Source organism: Microtus ochrogaster, linkage group LG2, assembly GCF_000317375.1.
Source record: "Microtus ochrogaster isolate Prairie Vole_2 linkage group LG2, MicOch1.0, whole genome shotgun sequence".
NCBI classification, from domain to species: domain Eukaryota; kingdom Metazoa; phylum Chordata; class Mammalia; order Rodentia; family Cricetidae; genus Microtus; species Microtus ochrogaster.
The window spans coordinates 20,788,139-20,805,512 of record NC_022028.1 but is presented as its reverse complement, the minus strand read 5'-3'; positions in this window follow the sequence as shown (position 1 = coordinate 20,805,512).

Here is a 17,374-nt window from a genome sequence, read left to right as displayed (position 1 = left end):
GGCTGAATGTACCTGAGACCGTAAGATGTGGCAGGTGGAACATTCATAATTCAAAACACACAAATTTCTGAACCTCCCAAGTCTAAAACTTTTTGAAGGCTGACACAATACCGCCACTGTGAAACTGTTTTATGCACCAAATTATTAGAAGACTAAAATATCACATTAGAATATTAAATATTAATATAAGGTATAGATATCAAATATTAATCTAACATTCAAAATACTCAATATTAAAATCACAAGATACACGCTGTGTGTATAAAGAATATGGGAAACACATAAATCTTACATTTACCCAGGTCTCATCACTGAGAGAATATTCGGGAATCACAAGAAGTCCAAAATCAGAAACCACCTCTGTTCTTTCAAGCGTTTCAGATAAAGGACCTGCACTGAGCTTCTCCACCCGCATGGTGGTTTAAAGAAGTTTAGATGAACGGAGGACAAAGTATGAAGTGCATCTGTCTCAAGGTGCTTATCATGCACGGGAATGAACAAAGTAGGCGAGTTGGTAGGTAAGCGGCCAAAGAAGTCTGGGCATAGCTACCAGTGCTCTACTTCACAATGCGTCAGTGCGCATGCTCAGACCCCGCCTCGGTTACTTTCTTGTTGCTTTATTAAGATACGTGGACAAAAGCAACTTAAGGAGAAGGTTTTATGCCAGAGAATTATAGTCCATCAGGGCTGGGAAGGCATGGCAACAGGCAGGGAAGGGGTGGTGGCAGGAGAAGGAGGCTGGTGGGTCCCACTGCACCCCCACTCAGGAAGTAGAGAAAGAAAAGCAAGCTTCTCACCTGGGAGTCCGGGCATCTGTAACTTATCAAAGAGTAGAGCGCTGTTCTACCTTCCCTTGACCTGGGTTTTCACCAGGGTGTGAAACACAAGCAAGGTGTTGCTGTTCCCCCAGGCTTTGGCATCACCATTGGGACCCCTGCTCACTCCACAGTCAGCGCACCCCGCTTGGCTAGCCCCGTAGCTTCTTCCAGGTATAACACAGGTTCAATCCCTGCCAGCAGGTGCTACTGGGAGCACCCATCCAGCACTACTAGCTCCTGCTCCAAATCCACTCTAAGTGTAGCTTCAGAAAGACCTTTGCAAAATGCCATCTGCCCTGGTTGATGTGCACTGAACACTTATAAGCAGGATGCCTGGTTTCTTGACATGTGTTAGGTGGTCCACCTAGTAAGGGCCCAGAAATCATTTGCTGGAGGAGTTGGTTGGCTCCCCTTAGCGTCTGCAGGAACTGGTACCAGCACGTGCATTCTTGTGACTATCCCTTGCCCCCTTACGGCCCCAATGTCCAGCGTTTCACTTCAAATCGGCTAATTAAGATTGCACCTCTAGAGCAGCTGATGACCTTGTCTTAGAGAACTGGCCCTTTGAGGCCACAAGGACACACATCTCCACAGAGGAGAAGGATGCTCCACTAACAGGCTTTGAAAAAAGCACAGCCAGGTCTCAGGGCACAAGATGGATGAGGCTTGCTTGTCAAAAGTGGCCTGGGGACAGCCTGTCTTCTTGTAGCGTTAGCATCTGGTGTAGGGAGTGTTCTCAGGAGCAGCTTCTCCACATGAATCCTGCCTGATGCTGTGAGACCACATCTTCCCTCTCCACCCTGGAAACCTGTCCTTTTCCTAGGTCCATCTCAGACTGCAGCTGCTCTGGGAGTGCCCTACCGCCTCACAATGGGGACTTCTCATTTTTCTTAGCTTCCCTGGCTGCACTCAGTACTTTGTTCAGCTCTGATCACTTGTTTTTTTTTCCATTGGAATATATACATACATACATACATACATATATATATATAATTTTATGTATCTATATAAAGTCTAGGAATCACAAATGAGAATAAATATGTAATATTTGTCTTTCTAAGGCTGGATTTAATTACTTAATTCAATATCTCCAATTATACCTATTTTCAACAAATGATATAGCTATCTTCTTAGCTGAAAAAATCATATATATGTATGTGTATTTGTATTTTTTCTCTACTCCCTTATTATCAGACATCCAAGTTGCTCTTATAGCTTAGTGCTTGTGAACAATGGTGCAATAAACCTTGATGTGCAGTTGTCTCTTGTTGTGGAATAATGCTCTTGTACACGTGTAAAGATTTGTCACTCACATTGGTTTAATAGAATGCTGATTGGCCAGTAGTCAGGCAGGAAGTATAGGTGGGACAACCAGACTGGGAGAATTCTGGAAAGAAGAAAGGCAGAGTTAGTCACCAGCCAGATGCAGAGGAAGCAAGAAGATGACAATGCCTTACTGAGATAAGTTACCAAGTCACGTGGCTAAACATAGATAAAGATATGGGTTAATTTAAGCTGTTAGAGCTGGTTAGTAATAAGCCCGAACAATAGGTCAAACAATTTATCATTAATGTAAGCCTCTGCATGTTTATTTGGGACTGAATGACTGTGGGACCAGGAGGGATAGAAACTTCTATCTACAGTCTCTATATGTTGTCCTTTGGCTAAATAAATCCGTAGGGTGTACTGGATATTGTGCATCTATGTTGCTTTCTGGATTCTGCATACCAACTTCCTTAGATGCTAGACTAGCTACAGCCCTATCAGCAGTATACAGGGATTCTCTTTGGCTTACATTCTTATGGTTTGCTTAGGGACCACTGCTCTGACTGGGGCGAGATGGAACCCAAATGTAATTTTAATTTATTCTTCTCTGATGACTGATGGGATTGAACATTTTCTTATGTTTATTAGACATTTATAACTCATCTTTTGAGAATTGCCTGTTCATTTTAAGCATTTCCTTTTCTTACCTCCATTTTTCCATTTCTCCTTCTTTTCCTCCCTCACTCTTTTCCTCCCTCTCTCCCTCTTTCCCTTCCTCCCTTACTTTTCTCCTTCCTTCCCCTTCCCTTTGATAGCCGAGAACCTGCTCAGTGTTAGGCACTGAAACACATATGTGAAGAAAGTAGGCCTGGCTAGAATAACTGAATTGTGGGAAGAAGATGAAGGGAGATGGGGTGTGCACCTGTGGTCTGGGAAGCACTCCTGGGTGAGGAGGTTTGAGTGTGATGTCTGGCATGAGCCAAGAGCAACAAGGCATGAGGGATTCTCCGTCAACAAGCAGCACACCTGAGACACAAACACTCAGCGCACAGTGCGGTCAGCCAACCGTGACAGCGGAGGATGAAGTCTACAGAGAGACCATCTGGCCTGGGCACTGGACCTCCCAGACACCATTACTCAGAGCATCCGCAGGTTCCCAAGCATCACACTTCAACATCCCTCACAGAGCCCCAGACACCATGCGTGCGCCTGAAGTAAATACCTCTCGGGGCACAAGAACTCATCCTCTACCTGGGAAGAGTGAGTCTCTGCTCCTCAAGACCATTCTTATCTTGTTCATGTAGGGAAAATGTGATATTTCAGATCACAGGAAGTAGGGAAATAGAGGCAATACAAGAACAGAAAATTGTAACTCACAGATGAGCAGCTACGAGTGCACAAGAGATGGAGGACAAGAGTTCTATCTATGTAATGATCATTCCTCAACTATTGGGGGGTTGGCCTTTTTTGTCATTCTTCCCTCCTTTCTCTTTTTCTCTCTCTTCCTATGTGTGCTCCCTGATGTCTGGCTCTTACCATCTTTCTGCTCCCTCTTCTGCTCCTTTCTGGTCCCTGAGCCTTGGGGGTGGGGTGGGGAGATGATATTGATGTCCCGTTTGTGGCTGAGGACTCTGTGGCCACTTCTTCTCTGCGCTTTGCCCTGGTGTGAGTATCCCTATTAACCGCTAAGCTGATCTTGAACAAATGGCCCTGCTCTTTCAGCCTGCCAAGTACTAGGTTAACAAACATGTGTTACCACATCCAGCGCCAGTCTTTGTTCTTCTCAGCAGATTCGACAAGGCCATCTGCATTATGGAGGGGAGTGCGTTTCACTCAAAGTCCATTTATTTAAATGTTAACCACAGTTTGTAAATATCTAGACAGTGTTTGACCAAGTATCTGGGAACGACAGCCTAGCTAGGTGACCTAACATTAACTAACCATCCTAGCCTCGTAGCCTATTGTATACACGTGGCACACAGCGGAAGTGACGATGACCCACCAGTTTGCGAGAAAGTTCTTGGGCTCTCAAACTTCTAATAAACTCTAGGCACACCCAGGTCACACCTTACAGTAGCCAGTGGTATCTATTCACAGAGCAATTTGTGAGGTTGATGAGGGGAGAGTCAGTAGCAGGGCTGGCTAGGTTGGGGACCTTGAGGAGACACGCTAGCCAGTCTCACATTAGAACCTGTTGCTTCCTGTCACCCTCTCGTAGTCTCTTTGTGGGGGTGGCTTCCGCTAACTGTAAATTAGGGTCCACAGAAGGCTTCACAGAAATGACAGAGGTCCATATGGAAGTGGGAGAAGTGAGAAGACAGTGGGCAGCCAGCAGGACGGCAGGACCCTCCTGCAGTTAGTTCCCCAGGCTTGCTGTCTTTGAAGAGTAATGGCCATCTCGGCAGTTGGTACACAGAAGCGTCTCCAGGTTGCTCAATGCACTTCACATACATGCCTACCATGGCTAATAGCATCCCATATAGGTGAGGGAATCTGCCACTCTCTCTAGCATCCTTCTCTTGGCTACATCAGAGCCCATTATCTCTGCGTGGTTCTCAGGAACTTCACTACTGGCCACAAATGCTTCGTCTTAGCTTTTCTTCTTTGGTTTAGGAACCAGGGGATCTGGGTTCTTGCTTCTTACCCTAAGAGGACTTGTGAACTCTGACAGACCTCTCTAAGCCTCCACTCACATCCACTAAAATGAACTCACTCTCCTTGCTGTCCTCAAAGGACCGGCAGAGAATAAGCGGCATCTTTGAGAGCACATAGGAAACCCACGTTCAGATTAGAATTCATGTATCGTCAACTCCCATTTTACTCCGTTTCTCAGCTCTGCTTCCTCCACAATAATGCAGGGAAGCACTGATGGGGAGACTCATTTTTGGTTGGAACAGCATATGAGGAACATAACTTTGACAGAGAAATATCTCTACAACCAGAAGGGGGTGAGCAACAACTCATCCTGTGCTGTCCCTAGGCACTTGCTGGGATTTCTCTAGTTTCCCTTGTCTAATGTCCATATGAGACTATTCAGAGTTCTCAGAAGAGCCGTGAAAACTTTCTTCTTACAATTCAGCAACAGAAATCTGCAACATACATCAATTTGTACTTCTATCCTTTTCATTGTTCTTTCTGTACTTTGATGCTCCAAAACTCTTTTGTAATTCTCTTTTTGTTTGAAGATTCTCCTTTTGCCACTCTTGATAGACATGTGAGAGTCTCAGAAACCAGAACTGCCACTGTTTTCCCAACCCACAAACATAGATCAGCACCTGTGACTAGAAAAGTTTGAAAACTTATTTAAATCATATTTGGTCTCCACATAGATAAAAATGTTCAAGACACAATAACAAAAACATGTATCCATCACTGAATCCAAGAAAATCAAGACTCAAACATTTTGGAACAATCAACACATACAAATAAAAATGAACGGAATGTTAGAATTGCTTACTAAGGTTCTGGAAATTTCACAGAAATGTTTTTAACATTTAATTACAAGTTCTCTTGAAACCCACAACAATTTCAGGAAGAGTGATGTCATTAAAAAAAAAACCAAGTGCAAATTTATGGGATTGCAAAAAAATCAAGAACAGAAATGAAAGGGCTTAATAGCAGAGACGATGATCTGAGTCAGAACTGGCATACGTAAAGACAGATCAATGGTACTTAGTCTGAACAGTAGAGGAAACTGACTTAAAAACACAGACAACAGGCCTTCAGGAGCTTTTGCAGAGACAAACGAGAATTCAAATGCACTGTCCTGTCCCAACAGAGAAGGGAAAATGAAATCCTGAGAAAGTATTTTAAGGAATACTCACTGACTACATCCTAGTTCCAACAAAAGCTACAAACCTAAAGCTGGGGCGATGACGCAGTCAGGAGAGTGTCTGCCATGCAGGCAGGAGGACCTGGATTCAATACCCAGAGCCCACACATGAAAGATGTGCTAGCAGGCACTTAGACTTCCAATGCTGGGGTGACAGCAGATGGCTCATTGGGGCTCCCTGGCCACTCAGCCTCATCACACTGATGAGTTCCGGGTTCAGTGAGAGACTTAGTGTCCAAGAATAAGGGGGAAAACAATCGAGGAAGACATTAGTGTTGTCCTTTGACCTTCACGATACAAACATATGCACGTGGATACAATAAGTCCTGACTCAATAGCTAACATGCAGGCATATATATGCACCAACTCCCTTAAGACCTAGATTTTGATATCCTGAGAAGACTTCATACAAGGTATAAACAAAGAAATCTATTCTGAAACATAACATAATTAATATTTTTTTGCAACAAAACAATCACAGGAAAAATCACGAAAGCTGCCAGCTGTCAGAAAGATGTGCCACACGAGTGTGAGAAAACCATTTCGTTTTGTTTTGTTTTTTGAGACTAGGTTTTTCTGTGTAACAGCCCTAGCTGTCCTGGAACTAGCTCTTGTAGAACAGGCTGGCCTTGAGCTCACAGAGATCTGTTTGCCTCTGCCTCCCGAGTGCTGGGATTAAAGGTGTGCGCCACCACCGCTCAGAGGAGATACCACCCTGAGTGCACCCGATACCACCTTGAGTGCACCTGATCTCGGAAGCTAAGCAGGGTCGGGTCTGGCTAGTACTTAGATGGGAGAAAACCACTTTTAAGGAAGGTATAATTCTCTGCCCCTTGGGGTCCCTCTAAGATGGTACTGGCTGGAGAGCTGAGAGGAATTTCTATAGGCTGAGCTGTGGGGGAACACTTTTGGGAGCTTTCCTCCAAGACCCCTGATACCTGGGGCTTCTCAGTGGGAGGGGTGGGTTGGAGACCCAGAAGGACACAGAGACATTCCAGATCAGGCCACTTTGAAGGTTCTTTGTCAACTCTGCCTTCTAACCTGCTTTAATATCCCTGAAGGTTAAGAAGGGGTCTTAATCTAGAGAAATGAAGAATCTACTATGGGCCAGGTCTTTCAGTTTGATATAATGTATCTGTCTTTCCTGGTGTGGCTGAGGTGATTCTGGCTAGTCTGGTTCAGGAGTGAGCCCACCAGGCTGTCTTCTTTGCTAAGTAAGAGTCTCCAGTCACTTCCTTCTGTTGGGAGGAGGATGTGAGTTTTCCTACTGTGTGCCTTCCCTAGTTCATTTCATAGTTCCGAATTCTAGTGTTGTGACTTCCCATCTCCCACAGAGGAGGAAGGTGCACAACTTCAGGATTGACATGACCAGGGCACAAGGAATGAAGAACCAAAAACACATATATAGAAAATCTGAGAGGTGTGATGGTGTGGCCCTTGTGCCTGCCGGCAATGCACCAACAGCCCCAAACTCAGCACGTTTATAATACAAAACTAAACAAGGATGCACGTTAGCTAATCTTGGGGTGTGTGTGGTGTCTGGTGTTTGTAGGGGAGCAGTCTCGGGCTGGTATGAGCCAGGAAAAGAAAGCAGTAGTTGATGTTTTCAGTACACACTGTCATCTGTTCTCAGAGCAGGAGAAGGCCTCATCTCTCTTCTGAGCCTGACCTGGGGAAGGGCTTGACATTCCTGTGGGTCTGAGGCCCTGGGATTCTTGACATGACCATGCTCGACATGTAAGAACACATGTTCGCTCAGGACTCCACTAGCCGTGGGATATTATTCTAACTAGGAAACGTGTTACATTTGCTGGCACTGCATTTTTGTCATTATGTAAAGATGTGTTCCGCGTGTTTCACCTTGCCTGCCTAAGGGGCACCTGATTGGTCTAATAAAAAGCTGAACAACCAACAGCTAGGCAAGAGAGAGATAGGTGGGGCTGGTGGGCAGAGAGAATAAGTAGGAGGAGAAATCTAGGCTTAAAAGAGAAGGAGGAGAACATGAGGGAGAAAAAGAGGGACATGCCCAGGATCAGAAGCCACTCAGCCACCAGCCAGCCAGGAGAAGCAGTGAAAGTAAGATATACAGAAGAAAAGAAAAGAAAACAAAAACAAAAAGCCAAGGCAAATGTAAATGAAGAGAAACAGGAAATAAGAGGTAAGATAAGGACAAGCATTCATAACTAATAAGACTCTCTATCATGATTTGGGAGCTGATAGATGGCCCTTCAAAGGAAGCCTGATACACTCCACCTGCTCCCCACAAGTAGATACAATACTCTGTGGGTTTGACATACCTGTCCTTCCTTGTTGATCAAGATGTAACTTATTTCAGCTTTTACTAATGTCTGGATGCTGCCCCTATTTGCCTATGATAGATGGATGTATATGTGTTTGTTAAGGATACAGCACAGGCAAGACAATCCCGTTTATGGAAGGAAGTGGCCTGTTCAGCAGATCCCCCACAGAGAAGAACAGTGGGTCCCAGTGGGGTGGAGGCTGAGCTTGGTACTTGGTATTAGAGAACATTCCGTTGGCATGTGGGCAGCTCTAAACCTCGCTAGCAGGATCTAGACACGAGGCCAGCAGACCTGAATTCCGGTGCCTCATGATTCCTCAGCACAGGGTCCTTCAGTGTGCTGAGGACACTACCACTATCATCGGAAGCCCTGGAAGAAAGTTTGGCTGAGAGGCTTATGCCGGCTCTCAGTTCCTTTGGTGTTGGTGGTCTTTTACCGGATTGCCATTGACAAGAGTGGCTCTGGCCCTTTAAGTCCCTTTGTAAGCAAACCAACACACCCATGTAGATAGATAAACAAAACCAGAGACTTCATTAATCAGAGACTGTCAAATTGTCTTTGAAAGTAAGGCTAACCAACTGGATATGTCCTTCTTTGCCTTCTTATTTTTCTTGATGTTCAAAAAGGACTCTCTTTTCTTTTACATGTTTGTGTTGTGTGATGGGTGTGAGAGTACCAGTGTGTGCAGGTACTTGTGCACAGGTATGTGCACGAGTGTGGAGAGCAGAGGTGGATATTGTTGATTTTCTTCATCTTGCTGTTTTTGGGGTCCCGAGGTAGGGCCTCTCCCTGAATGTGGAACTGGTGAGTTTGGCTATTCTCTGCTTCCACCTCTGGAGCCCTGGGGTTACAGGCAGACACCAAGCCACCAGCTATTACACAGAAGATGGGGAGCCCAACGTTGTTGGGTAATGTGTTTTCTTTATCCTCTAAGCTGCCTTGTCCGTTCAGGGACAAGATTTTGCATTTGACCCTTACTATTTATTTTGGGATCTATTTTACATTACACTTTTCTTCCGCCCGATTCTCCAAATGCTTTATGCACATTTTCTCTGATCCCACCAAGTGTCCCTCTAGCAGCCTACACCTGGCGCTGCATGGTTCCTGTGCTGCAGCGTTCTCACATGGCTGCAGAAGCTGAAGGTGCCTAAAGTAATCACTGAAGAACTGCAGTGTGGGGCGGATGAATTGCAGGAGCCCCAGGAAGATGCCATGGAAACAAACAGCAAATGTGATGCTGGCTTGTGGCCCTTGCTGCCTCTCCCAGGTGTTTGGAGGGTGTCTTCTGGGATGTGAGTTCTGTAGTTAACCCAGGCTCTCAATTTTCTGGAACACTTAAGTCCATCTAGGGTCAGACATTAAACCAGGGGAGATGCCAGGAGTCAGGATGAAGGAGGGGCTTTAATTAGAGTGGGGAGAGAGGGAAGTACAGAAGGAAAGGGAGGGATGAGAGATAAATGAAGTTTGAAAAAGCCACAGGAAATCATACTTTATCTTTTCCTAAGATTATCTATCTGTCTGTCTGTCTCTCTATACCACTAGGGGTCATAATGTCTCACTACATGGCCATAGTCTATCTAAGAAGACATGAGCCTTTTGAGTCATTGGTCAGGGTTGTAGAAACAACTCCCGCAACAATAGAGGCTATTGCTGTTGCTCGTGTTTGCCTCAGAGAATCTGAAGGTATTCAAAGACCCTATTGCTGAAGACACCACACACTCTGGACACAGGGGTGGAAGAATGAAACCAGAGCTGACCTGGAAGCCTTCTCCACGAGGTCTGACTCTCATAGAACCAGAGTGTGCCTTGCAGTCTGCCAAAGGAGAAAAAGCAATCAATAAGAAGGGTAGCTGTGCTGTGGCAAAGTGGAAGATGGTCAGTTACTCCTCTTGAGCCTCTCTTTAGCAAAACACAGCCGCTTTATTCTCTAAACACTTCCCCAGATGTTTATCTTTTGATGAGATTCCAGGGTTACCTCCAGACAGTTTTTTTGCTAGTTAATCATTGCTTTCACGGTGAAGCAGGAATTGGAGTCTCTCACGCTGTGGTTTCAGATGATATCACCAGTGACTGATTTTTCAGTCAAGGAGCTCAGAAAAGGAAGGCTGCTTTTCTTCTGAGGAAGCTGGGCATTCAGGAACAGAGAGACAAATGAACCTTAATCTATGCTTTGCATCATAAACAAGTGGAATTTAAAGCAAATGGCATACTTAAGTGAGAAATACAAAATCTAGAGGAGCCAGGAAGATGCCTCAGTGGATAAAGTGTTTGCTGCCTACATGTGATGACAATTCTTAGTTGTCAGTATGGTGACATCTGGAATTAACCCAAAGCTAAAACTGGGGGGGGGGCACATCTGTAGGGATTGTTGCTTAATTTGAAGTAGAAAGATCTGCTTCTAATCTGGATATTTGAGGTAGGAAGACATGATGTTAGTCCAGATATTCTGAGCTGGGAAAAGACAGATTTTTAATCTGAGATCTTGTTGGGCCATGCCTTCTTTTTTTTCAGAGTGAGGTTGGATATTTATTTAGTGGGTTATGGAGGGGAAAGGGAGAAGGGGAGAAGAACAGAGATGAGAGAGAGACAGAAAGAGAGGGAGAGAGAGAGAGAGAGAGAGAGAGAGAGAGAGAGAGAGAGAGAGAGAAGGGAGAGACAAAAGCTGTCTCTTCAAGAGGGAGACGGAAAAAAGGGAGCCACACTTCTGATGGAAGCCCATTTAAGGACATGGAAGAAGGAAGTTTTTGCTTTACACCTGCTTGCCCTTGCCTTACTTACATGCCCTTTCCTTTAGTGACATTGGAACTTACTTCTTTGGGTTTCCAGCTTATACTGAAGACCAACTGAAATATCCAGCTTCATGGACTGAGCAACTACAAAGTTCAATTCTTGAACTTTCCATTCATAACCATCCATTTTTGGATTAGCTGGACTGCAGCCTGTATGTATGTCATTCTAATAAATCACACAGACAGACACACACACACAGACACACACACATATGTAAACTCTATAGACCCTGACTGCCTAAGCAGTCTCACTGAATAAGCACGGGAACCCAGAGTCTCATTTCCAGAACCCGAGTGAATAAATGAAACTGCGCAGAGCAGTTTACATCTATAACCCCAGCATGGGAGAGGCTCAGAAAGGCAGCTCTCAGGGACTCACTGGTAAGTTAGTCTAGTTCAAACAGACTGCCATCACTCTGCTGTCACCTGCCTTGTTTTTTGAGACAGAATCTCATTGGCTGGAAATCTAGTAGACAAGGCTGATGGGTCAGCAAGCCCCAGAGATCCACTGTCTCTCTGGTCATCGTCCATGATGGTTGGAGATATTCTAGTATGATCACCTTGTGTTCACCCATGCCCCTGTCAGTAACCCCTCACCCTTGACCCATAAGTAAGTCCAATGAGCTCATGGCTTCCCTAGGGTAAACTCTGCTTTGCTGGATCTGGGAGCTTCTGAGGAGAGGGTAGACATTGTTTGGTTCTCCCCACAAAAGGAATTCTTGCTACAGGTTTGGTTGGATGTGGGTTGTCCTCTGAGGTGTTAGTGTTGGAGGTTGATCTTAATGTGAGGTTATAAAGAGTTAGTATTTAGTGGATGGCTGTAGGTCACCGAGAATGCATCCCTAACGGGGATGGTGACATTTCCTGTGAGACTTTCCTGAGTTTTCAGGGAAGGGAGTTATAAAACCCCTAACCTAGCCCCACACAGCCTTGCTTTCTCTAACCTGATCCTGTCAGTGCCTTCCTCATGAGATGAGACAGCCATGTGGCCTTTTCTGTTAGCCTCTGTGCTGTGATATTTGGAATATTGCCTCTCTTTGTTTGTGTGCATGTGTGTATATTTGTGTGTGTGTGTGTGTTTGTGTAATACATATTTGTGTGAGCATTTGCAGATGTTACTGTCTGGGATTGGGAGCAGACAATAATGCCAGGTGTTTCCTCAATGGTTCTCTATCTTATCATCATTATTATTATTGTTGCTCTTATTATTATTGTTGTTGATACAAAGCAAGATTCTCCCAAGGGCGAACAGCCTGTGTTTGCCCAGAGTGGGTCTCTGTTTCGATTTGAGCTCCTCTACATTGGGACTCAGGATGGGATCCAGGTGTATCCCCGTTCTTCTTCGTCACCTCCCCTCCACATCTGTTAAACATTACATCTGCTTCTGTTTGAACATGGGTTGTTCCAGTCCCTGATGCAACAGTGTTGAGAGGCATCTGGGTCACAAGGAACCCACCTCATACGTTCTCTTAGTAACCACGAAAGCGGGTCATTGTATGGTGAGGTCAGTCTCCCCATGGTGTCTGCTTTCGTGAGCCCGCTTGCTCCTCTGCTCATGGCCATGCTACAAAGCAGCATAAAGTGTTCACTAGAAGCTGAGCTAATGCTAAAACTCCAGAACTGTGACCCCAAATCGACTTCTTCCCTTTATTAATTTTCCAGCTTCTACAATTGTGTGACAGAATATTAATAAACCGAGAAAAACCGAGAAAAATTCTCCAGAACACTAACACTTTTATGACTGTCGAGCACCTGCTTCCTGGGAAGCTCCACGTCTTCTCAGGGTCCCTCTGCCCCTGGCACTAGCTTAATGTCCCTCCACAGGTACTTCTTCCTGGTGCTAAGACATGCAAGTGGTCCTGTCCTCCAACTGGCCACCATTCGTCCATGCGATTGCTTGGTTAATTCTCAAGTCACCCATGGCATCAGAAGCAAGGACAATGCTCAACTCTTTTGGTCATTGTTGAGCACATCTGTCCATTGTAGTGCCTGCCACATAACAGTAGACACTTAGTGACATTTGTCAACTAGATGGACAAGTCAGATGTGTGGAGAAGAGAAGCACTTTTGTGAAATATTTTGTTTCTTTTCTTAAAATGAAAGTATGTGTATATGTGTGTGTGTGTGTGTGTGTGTGTGTGTGTGTGTGTGTGTGTGTGTGTGTCTAGGCCAGAGGCCAACCTCAGGATTTATTCTTCAGGGCACTGGTCATCTTACTTTTTGAGGAAGGGTCTCCCACTGCCCTAGAATTTGCTAAGTAGACAAGGCTGGTTGGCATTAAATCCTGGAGATCATCCTGTCTCTACCTCTCAACACTAGGTTTCTAAGCACACCACAGTGCCAGCCTTCCTGTGTGGTTCTGAAGATGGGACTCATACCCGTAAGCTGCATTAACTGACCTCTAGTACCACATAGGTTTTTTAAATTTAAAAATCATTTTGTTCAAATCCATTTTTTGGGACTCTGGGGGCAATGTATAGGGTCCAGGTAACTTTGAATTTCAAGTGCTCATGGATTTACTAGCCTTGTTGTTCTGTGATATGTAGTCTGCTTCCTGCAACACTTTGAAGCACTCTGGGGATTACTCATTACAGTATTTTAAAGCTAATTCTGATATGCTAATCAAAGGCTTCACTTTCTCCTCTAACCCTTTCCTGAAACCAGAAGGGGAAGAAGGCCATTCCCGGGCAGGCTCCTCATCCTTAACCAACAATCCTCATAAAATGCTTATTAGGCGATAACTCCAAAGGCCAACCTGCAAATGGCTGACTTGCATTTCGTGATTTAGTGAGTGTTTGTAGTCGCCCAGGTAAACCCAAGTACAGAGAATTTAAAAGAACAATCACAAAATTAATCAAAGGATTCAAAGAGTATAAAGAGCACACACACACTCTCACACACACATGCACGTGTGCATACACACACACACACACACACACACAGTTTGATGAATTTAAAGAACATGATAATAAACACCTGAGCGATGCCCAAGAAAATACAAATGTATGGCTCAGTGAAGGGACAAAGACGATTTAGGATTTAAAAACTAAAATTTAGTAAACAAATTAAAATATTGAAGAGAAGTCAAGCAGAAATTAAGATGGAATTGAAAAACTCAGAAACCCAATTGGAAAACTCAGGCGAAAGTCTTCTGTGTAGAATGGGTCAAGTGGAAGATAAAGTCTCAGGACTTGAAGGTAATAGAGGAATTGGACCACTCCAGCAAAGAATATGAAAAACTTATAACACATGCACACTCATACGTGCATGCACACGTGCAAGCAACATGGAAGAACAGAAGAACACCACAAAAAGACCATTCTCCACATTTCTGCACAGTTGAAGCAGAAGAATCCAAGTTAAATGGCCCTGACCAAATTTCATCTATGTGTTCTCTACCAGAAATTCATTTTAGTTTCAAAGATAGGAGCCAGTTTGAAGTGATAGGTTAGAAAGAAGGATTCCAAGCAAATGGGACCAGGAAGCAAGTGATTGTTGCTATCTTACTATTTGACAAACAAACTTCAAACTAAAACAAATCAGAAGAGATTTAAAAGAACATTTTATTTTAATCAAGGGGTAAATTATGCAAGGAGGCATATAATCCTAAACATATACACCTTAAACTCTAGCATAACTCATTCCTTTAACAAGTAGTTCACTTAAGGAACAGAATAACTGCAGTTTATCAGTACTAGGTGATTCCAGTGCCCCACTTTCTCCAATAGACAGATCATATGAACAAAAAATAAATAGTGAGACATCAGGATTAACTGACACCATATTTCAAATGATTCTAACAGATATCTACAGAATATTCTATCAAAACAGCAACAAAATACATTCTGCTCAGCAGCCCATTGAGGTGTCAATAAATGTGTCATGTATTGAAACAAAAAACAAATTCAGAAAAATTGAAATAATTCCATTAATCATATTCAATAAAACTTAAAAACAATGTTAAATGGATCTCTAGTAAGTACACAAACCCATGGGTATGAAAGAACGTATTACTGAATGATGAATGAGTCAAAGAGGAAACCATAAAAGAAAAATTAAAATTCCTGGAACTAAAATGAAAATAAAAACACAGCACAATGAAACCTCTGGGACACATTAAAAGCAGTCTTAAGAGAGACATTTATATTTTAAGTGCCACTATTAAAAAAAAATCAGAACGAGAACACATAAATGACTTAATTACTCAACTCAGGAATTTGGAAAAACAAGAAAAGAACACTAAACTCAAATCCAATAGATGACAAGAAGTAATAAATATCGGGTCAAAAATTCAAGAAGTAGAAACAAAGAAAACAATACAAAGAATCACTAAATCTAAGAGTCGTTTTAAGATCCTAAGCTGACCTAATCAAAAGAGAGAAAGAGATAACCTAAACAGACAGAATAAAAAATGAACAGGGAAACATTATAACAGATACCAAAGAAATTCAGAATATTTTGAAGAAATACATAAAGAACTATATTTCATAAAGTCAGAAATTATAAAAGAAATAGACAGACTTCTAGATTCATTCAAACCACAAAGCTACACCAAGAAGACAGCAATACTTTAAAAAGACACACAATAAGGAGACTGAAACAGTAACAAAGAGGCTTCTGACTAAAAACAGCCCAGGCCCAGCTGGAGCCACAGAATTCTTCTAGGACTTTCAAAGGAGTGAAACAGCTAAAACTTTTTATTACTTTTTAAAAAGTAAAGCAAAAAGGCACTTTAGAACCCGACAAAGTCAGTGTTACTCTAGTACCAAAGCCAGGCAGAGACATAGCAAAAAGCAATAAAAATAAATATCCCTGAAGATGGCTGATGCAAAACTCCTCAGTAAGACACTTGCAAACCGAATACAGGCACATATGAAAAAGAAATCCACTGTGATCAAGTTGGCTTTACCCCAGAGATGCAAGTCAATACACGCAATAAATCATACAAACGGACTGCAAGAAACAATTCGTGATCATCTCAATAGAAAACGAAGAGGTCTTTGACCAAATTCAGCACACCTTCGTGATAAAAGTACTAGAGACAGTGGAACTGGAGGGAGCATACCTCAATGTCATAGACAAACAAAAACAAACCCATGGCCACATCATCCTAAATGGAGAACAACTTGAAATAATTCCACTGAAATAAGGAAGGAGACAGCTGTCCATTATCCATATTGCTTTTCAATACAGTACTCAAAGCACTAGCTAGAGCACCAAGTCTACATAATTATAGGATTACAAATAAGAAAGGAAACAGTATAATTATCCATGTTTGCAAATGATTTGCTATTACACATAAAGACCCAAACTTCCCCCAGAAGAACTTCTAGAAATAATAAACAATTTCAGCAAAGTGGCAGAATACAAAATCAACTTACAAAAATTAGTAGCCTTTCTATAAACCAGCAATGAACACTCTGAGCAAGACATCATGAAAATGCTCCCATCCATGATAGCATCAGAAATATCTAGACATAAACCTAACCAAGGAAATGAAAGACCTCTACCCTGTAAACTTTAAATATCTGAATAAAGACACGAATAAGACACTAGAAAAGGGAAAGATTTCTCATATTCATCTGTTGGTAGAATTAATATTTTGAAAATAAAAATGCTGGAAAAAAACGTATGGATTTTATGAAATGCCAATCAAATGCCTCACAGTGCTTTTTCATAGAAATAGAAAAAAAGTATTAAGACTCATATGGAATCATAAAAGACCTCAGAGGGCCAAAACAATCCTGAACTAAAAGAGTAATGCTGGAGCGATTACCATTCAGAATTTCAAGCTTATTACAGAGAGACAGTAACAAAGACTCCATGGTGCTAAAACAGACATGTACATCAATGGAACAAAGCATATGACTCAGACATGAATGTACATAACTACAGCCATCTAACATTTTATTAAAATGCCAAAATACACAGACACACACACACACACTGGACAACATCTTTAGCAATTAGGAACAGCTAATTCAACCTTCTTTGAGACTTCATCTTCCCCTAGTCAAAATGGTAGACCAAGCAAACAATCGGCCAAAGAGTGTGAGGGAGGGGGAACCTTCGTTTGCTTTGGTAGGATTGCACACTGGTAAGACACTATGACAATAAATGTGAAACACTGTCAGAAAGCTAAAAATAGATCTACCATGTAGCCTAGCCACAGCACTCAGCATGTGCTCAGAGGACTTGAAATCCCATTTCACAGGTATCTCCTCAAGCACGTCCACGGCTACTGTAGTCACAAAGCCGAGAAATGAAAACAATCACAGTGCCCTTCAGCTGATGCACGGTGAATGAAATGTGATACATGCAGGCAAAGCCATACCCACCTCCTTTACGGAAAATGCGGTGAAGACATTT